Source organism: Chaetura pelagica, unplaced genomic scaffold, assembly GCF_000747805.2.
Source record: "Chaetura pelagica isolate M959 unplaced genomic scaffold, ChaPel_1.0 scaffold222, whole genome shotgun sequence".
Classification (NCBI taxonomy): Eukaryota; Metazoa; Chordata; class Aves; order Apodiformes; family Apodidae; genus Chaetura; species Chaetura pelagica.
This window is the reverse complement of record NW_009952711.1, coordinates 3,884,408-3,892,014: the sequence shown is the minus strand read 5'-3', so window position 1 is coordinate 3,892,014 and position 7,607 is coordinate 3,884,408.

Genomic DNA, 7,607 nt, shown 5'->3' with positions numbered 1-7,607 from the left:
GCCCCGCCCCGCCCCTGCCTCGGGCTGCGTCCGTCCCGCGGGCTCGGGGCGCTGAGCTGCGGCCGTGACCGCACCCAGGCAGGCAGGGCCCTGCCGGAGAGTTACTGTTGTTATTCGTTCTGCTCGGTGGGTGAATCCCGTGAGCAGCGCTCAGGGCTGCGCAGCCGCGCTCACCTGCCCGTCCTGCTCCGGGCAGATCGGGAAGTGTCAACGCGCGTCCCAGTCCCGCTCACCTGCCCCCCAGGTTCTTCGAAACGCTCATGAAAGAGAAGTTGCATGAAGTGAAGAATCACTCATTCTTAAAGTGCTGATCGTGCCGAGTTGTGAAGATCATGACACGCCCGGTGGTTGGCAATAGGAAAGGAAAAAACCCATCAGTTTGGTTTATGTTCCCAAGGGGCCGGTTTAGCATCTGTGAAGCTCCCGGGCCGGTCTCATGGCTGTGGCCACAGACCTTCCAAACTGGGGCCATGAATATGCCGTAACACAACACGTAGTTCCACTGACCCTTCTTCAGGTAATGTGACACGTGAGGCTTGTTAGAGCTGCAAACCACCACCAGGTGACAGGCAACGCTCCCAATGCGTTAACCGGGCAGGGAACTGTTTGGCAGGTGATACACACCATAGAATCATTACATGGTCGGTGATCAGCTTTAATGCTGCTTGATAAATACTTGTAATTTCAGAAGCAGCAGCAGCCTGGCAGGAGGGTACAGCATCCTAAGATCATAAAGACTGAACATATTCTAAAGCTTGTTTTCCTAGCAGCTTAGCCAAGTACCTCTGTTTGCTGGGCAATAGGTGAGGTTCCCGTAAGGAAACTGCAGGCAAAGCCACAGGAGCGAGGCCGGGGATGCAGAGGCAGTTGAAAGTAATGGAAACAGAAAAAAAGCGAACAACAGACTAAGGAAACAGCAGGAGGAGGCGGGAAGCAGTCATAGCTTTTCTACACAGGGAATTTATGTTGACAGGAAGTCTAAAACCGAGCAAAAACTCCATGTATTAAGCAGCATTTGCGTAAGAGGGGTTATGCAACCGTGATCCCGGGTGACTGACGGTCGGTGGCAGGACACCTCCCTGAGGACTGAGCTAATCCCCCTGGAGCACCGGGGCAGGACGTGGCTGCTGTGTGCTGGTTTATTTTGCTTGGACACAACTTCAAAGATCAAAACACGTGGAAGTTTTGTTGTTCTTAACAGTGCCGTGTTTACCTTCACTAAAAAGGTCTTACTCTGTAATCTTTTTTCTTTTCACGTTTTGCATATAGGATTACAATATATTTACATATTTACATTTACATTCATATTATATGTTTTCTAAAGTATAATTGCATTCTAATGTTTTATGCAAGAACAAAAAGCAGAGGGCATTTATACTGTGGGTTGGGTATGGCCTCTGAGGAGTACAAAATTAAAGTGTAGAGAAGACACTTCATTTCATGTCCTGTATCAGCTTGTACAGATTATTTCAGTTTGATCAGCTGCCTTCTTTAATTAATTTTTTAAATTTATTTTTTTTTTGCAAAGAGATATCTTTGAAGATCACTTGCTGAATTAAAAAGTAACAGTAACTAAGCAATTCTCAGTCTCATCATTACGGTTCAGAAGCTGTTAACAGTTGTAAGGGGCTAATTAGTGTAATGTAATCCTCTTAGGAAGCTGCAGGAACTGAGCTAGATTTCTTTATAATTTGTATGTAGGCCTTCTTCATTCCATTAGAATTACAATAATTACAGACAGCAGTATGTATTTGCATTCTATCCATCCACATTATGTTTACTTTGCATGCTGAATACTGCACAGTAAATGCAGAAGTAGAATTTTCTGTTTTCTATTTAAATATCAGAATGTTCGGACGAACAGCCAAATCTTGGTTTTATAACTGTGCAAAATCTACCAAAAGGGAAAATGAAAACAGGAATAAGTGGCTTTCTGAAATCCCAAGCAAGCACAGAGAGAAAATACTGGAAGAGCTGGATGTGAACAAAGTGCTGTCGTACTTGGTTTACAAGAGAGTATTTTCCTTGGAGGAATACAAAGACATTTGGTCCCAGGAGAGCTACAAGAAGCGAACTGAATATTTTTTAGATAAACTCTTTTTAAAAGGCCCAAGTGCTTTCTCCGCTTTTTGTTCCATTTTGGAGGAGGTCTGTCCTAACTTGCTGACGTGCTTTCTCCTTAGCTATGAAGGTAAGGTCATTGTCTGCTCTGAAATGCTTAAGTGTATATTGGTAATGTCTGGGAATCCTGTGACACTAATAGTTATTTGCTATAATTAGTGTTTACTTTCTCTCTTGCACTAAATAAGAGAGAGTATTTGCTGTCTTTATGGTTCTTTGTTATAGAAGAGAAAATGATGGGAAGGAAAATTTATGAAACAAATATATGTTACTGTAATACTTTGAACATTTAAACGAGTAGCAAAGTAGTGTATATTAGCATTGCTGCCAATAATGAATAAGAGTCAGGATAGGGAAAAGGATTCCTATGTTCTACTGATAACCCTTAGCTCAGAAATGTAACACGGATCTTTTGCTCCCCTCCCCATTTCTGAAATATTTAAAAATAGATTGAGAAGTTCTGTAGGCACAGTGCCAAGTAATTGATCCCATTCCACATTCTTCCTGTAAGTTAAAATATTTACTGTACCTGTCTGTAAACAACTGCAAGAAAAAGATTGTGTTTAAAATTATCAACAATGCAATTTATGTTAATCAAAATGTTAATTGCACATCAGGCACTGTTCATACCTATTTGAGAAACAATGTTTTACTAAATATTAGTTAAGATAATGCAAAAAAAAAACCTGTGCAGAGTGTTTACAATTATATCCTAGTGACCTATTTTTATCTTTCTGTGTCTGTTATATTCCAAATTTTAGTCTGTTAGGTCAGCTAGAGTGTTCTCACGGATGACTGCAGGGTTGTGCTCAAAGGTTATGTACAGAATGTTGTTTAGAATTAAAATAGTCATGTCTTTTACTGATCTGTTCAATAACAGGTTTAAGCACCTTAGTCTTACAACTACTTATAAATAAAAAGCACTAAGTCTGAGTAATGTGATAATTTTAACAAATTAAATAAGAAAAATTAAAATCTAAAACCATTTTTTACCTTTAAAATAGCAGTAATCTGTGTTCTTTCTTGAAAACCTGATGATTTAAAAAATGGACAGTTAGAAATCCAATTACTTGAGAAGGTAACAGATATTTTACCGTAACTGGTTTCTGAAGAGATGCCGACTCAGATCAATTTCCAGCACGGTTTTATGGCAGTTACAAGAAAATTTAAGGAAGCTCACAAATGTTATTGTGGATTTTAATACATGTGGAGTGTACTTCTTGAACACCTATGTTATGAAAAGGCTACTTTGTGACTCTTTACAATTATTATTTTTTAAAGAGCTTAAAAACATAAATACAATGTCTTATAAATACATTGTAAAGCCAGGTCTTTTGGAATAGACATTTTAGAATAAAGTTTTTCTTCCTTTGAATCAACTACTGAGACAGTTCAGAGATATTTTTATTATTTTAACAGATCTAAACCTTCTGGTGGGTACAAAGTTTTTTGGGTACTGCTGTTATAAAGGGTGATGGCCTCAGCAGTTGGGTGCAAGCCAAGGGCTATGTCTCCCTGGCAACATCTAGTAGATACAGAGAAAAAAGGAGAAAGCCACACATTTCCAAAAGAGTAAAGGATCCTGTTGGAACAGCATCCCCAATCCATTTTGTCTGTGCCTTGTGTAGGCAGAAAAATGCCTGAGGCTGCCTTAGCTCAGCCACTATTACGCTCTTTCCTCCCTCCCCTCCCCCAGTAGCATACATCAAATGTGCAAAGCCAGTTTTAGAATCTGTTATTGCTAATAATAATCAACTGGATACCAGGCAAAGAAAAACACATCTATATATTCACATTAATTCATGCACATAATCCGATTAAATTCACACATGCATATGTCACAGATCCCATTAAGTGCATTATGCATTATGGATTTTCATGCATTGATTTGTATAGTTTGATTTTGATAAACCTTGTTATAAGGTACACAGAGAGGTATGATGAAAAAGAGCATTGTTCATTATTTCCATTAAAATAATGTTCATCTCCACCCTATAAATAAAAGCTGAAGGATAGGACAAAGGAATCAAAATGGAAGGAAGACTGTCCAGATGCATGATGAGAAGTTGCCATCCCTGTGCCACGTGGCCTCAACAGCACAGCTAACAGAGCAGCTGTGCTCCATCCTGCCCACTGCCTTCGTTAGGCCCTGCATGGCAGCTGACTGAGCACACAGAACAGAATCAATCCCTGTTATTGATCAACTTAAAGGGCAATTTTCTTTTTTCTGGACCTGCCCGTGTTGGTGGATATGGTCATTTTAATGTGTTTCCATTGTCTTCATGCTTTGCAGAAAGAACCATTTGACAGGTGCTGGAAATGTAGATCCAAGAGGTCACTCAATCTCTGGACTCATGTAGTTCACTGCAAAAGCTGTAAACTGTGTTAGTGAAATGTGGCCAGTGAATGATGATGTACTAATTGCTTGCACACAGTTGTTTTAACACCATTTGGAACTCTTTTTTCTCATTATTTCAAATAATTACACCTGCACTAATTTAAGGGGTGTTACTGCAGTATTTATTCTTCCAAGACCATAGTGGCTTGATTCTTCTCTTCTAAAATTCTCATTACAGAAAAAGCACAGCTCTTAGGACTCCATGGGGAGAAACATCTGGTTGTTACTTGCCCATATGATACAGTAGGTAATAAATTCTTCTTTGGCCAGGCAGGAGTCTATATGGTGTAAGAATTTCAGGTTTATTTCCAAAATTCCTATAAGTTGTGTGACCTGTACTTCTCAAGTCTAGTGGAAATAGCAACATGGTGACAGGTTTATCTATGAAAGGTCAAAAGAAATTATGTTAACCTAAAACAGCCACTTACCCAAAAGCAACATCACAGACATAACTACATCAAGCTGTAGGTGTTACTTAGACTTATTTACCAGTTTTTATAGAAATGTCTTTCTTTTCTCCAGACTGTATGCATAGACGTTTCCCAGTGTTACCAGAGCAAACAAAACTGACAGCTGTGTCCGAGATGGAGCTGCATGAAACCTGTCAGATGAGTCACCAAGAAGGAAGCCCTTCTGCTGAGGAACAGCCACATCGATCATTCAACAAATACAGGTTAAAATTATCAGTATTATGTCTTTAATGATCATGGTATTTCCTGCCACTTAGTTTCCATGTTAGTGAAGTATACCACTGATGCTTCCAAAAAGTTTTTAGTCGGCATCTGATTTTACTTGGCATTTGTAAACTATGATTCTGTTTAGTATAATGAACATATTTTGATGTTGGTGAATGCTGGGGTTCACCTCTGGTCTTTACTACTGATAGTCATTAGTGTGTGATGCACCGATAGGTTTCAGTGTTCAAGGGCTAAGTACATATGTAGATTTTCTTTTTAAACTTTATTGGAAATTGAGTGACAGCCTAAGTTAATATCACAGTTCCTGTTATTTTTATTTATTTTAAGAGGGATATAAGAACAGCATGTCACTTGATAAATGCTGTGATACTGGGATTTAAGTCCCTGCTTAAGAGATATGAGCATAAAAAAAGGACACAAACAGAACTCTGAAAAGTCCTAAAATGCTGCATTTTATGTAGACAGTATTCAGTTCAGGCATTTGCAGTTGTGTGTTCAGAATCATTCCTTGCTTAATTCAGTAAGGAATCTAGCTGAGAATGGAATAGAGCTCTCAATATCTCATTATCAGTTATACTGTAGATAATTTACATATGTTGAGCTAACAGAGAACTGCTTGAAACTAGTTAAAAGCTGTACTGCTGTTTCGATGTGTCAGTAGCATATAAACAGTACATTATGAAGCCTTAATACCTCTGCATGTCTGGGTTAGTTTTGTTAAGTTTCAGCTAGGGAGTGGATTACACTAGCTTGTAGAAGTGCAGTAAAACTTAATGACTGTGAAGTGATTGAAAAAATTGTGGTTGTAAAACATTAAGTTCATCTTGAGTAGCAGTGAAACATGAAATGGCAATAGAATATGAAGGCACTTGATGCAATACAGTATGGGCCCAAACTCTGCAGTATGGGTTGATCTATACCCACAAGTAATGGATTCCCAGTCAGAACTCCTTTCTCTACGTACATTCACAAGAATTCCAAGAGACTTGCAGTCAGTCATAATCTGAATATGGGCTGTTTGGCTTTAAATAGATTAATTCTGTAGCACTGGTCCTGTAACAGCACAAGACAGTTCACTTACAAATCCAAACCAATTATGAAATGCCTGCAGCAAAAGAGCCACATTATGGAAGTAGTAGACAAATACGGAAGCTTTCCTGAAGCTAGTCTGTGCTGGAAATACTTGATAGCTCTAAAAAAATCTACCAGCTATCATAAAACATGACAGTATCAGCATTTGCTTCACTGCCCTTTTGCCAATATTTGTAAATATTCTCAATCATTTGTAGTGTATTTTTTTCTAATGACATGAAAGTGTCAGATACATAGACACACTAGGGACAAGATTTTCTGTCTCTGAAGTAAATGACAAAATTCCAGATGATGTTAGTGGGAGCATCATGGTGAGCTAGAGCATTCTGATAATACAGATAATAGATGTTTCACAATTACACAGCAGGTGTAAAATTATGTTTTTATATTTATTAGTCTTACCACTGCAGAATAAATGGTTACTTTCACATCTGGGAAGAGCAAAATCACCTCCGTTCTAAACACTAGGATGATCCTGTTAGTTAAGAGTCCACTAATTATACCCATTCAGTCAGTAAAGCACATGGGGCAAAAAGAAAACACAAAGATGCAAAAAGTGTGTGGGTTCCCACTCAATTTTTAATTTAAAGATATAAGCCCAAATAAGGATACTCTGCTCTACTTTCACAATTTCCCCTCTTGAAACAGCTCCAGCATTTCTGATTAATAGAATCAAAATGTGATCTTTAACAGAAGAAACAGAGTAAGTCTGGGGTTTGTATATTGTGATTCGGTCTGTGACTAGACAGGGCAAGCAGCTAATCTACAAATAACCTCACAAAGATACCAGACAGAAGCACCATATCACGTGTCTTTTGCAAATCAATGTTAAGGATATGTTCCTGGTCTGATTTAGGATCACAATAACCTTGTCCCTTGAGCTCTTTATTGTCCTCTCTGTACTTTCTTTCCCAGAATTTCCAAAAAGGACAATCTCTATTAGACAAGTGGATGTAATTACAGGTTGCCTGAATATGGCCTCAAATTAATTAGTACTGCTTTCAACACACTTTTTTTTTTTTTTCTCCCCCTGCTTTCTTTATCTCTCAAGCATCACTGGACACTTGATGGTGGCCCTGTGAAAATCAGGCAGATGATATCAAAGATAATATTTCATTATGATTTCATATTTATTCTCTTATTGAGAACTAAAATGCTGAAGCAGACAACTCTCAGTAGCACATATGTGTTACTCCCATGCATAAAGATGGTGTCAATGTCTGTCAATTAAATTATCAGAAAAAGGAATATCCAAACTGTGAAAATCAGAGACTAATTTTGCAGTTGTTACCACACAA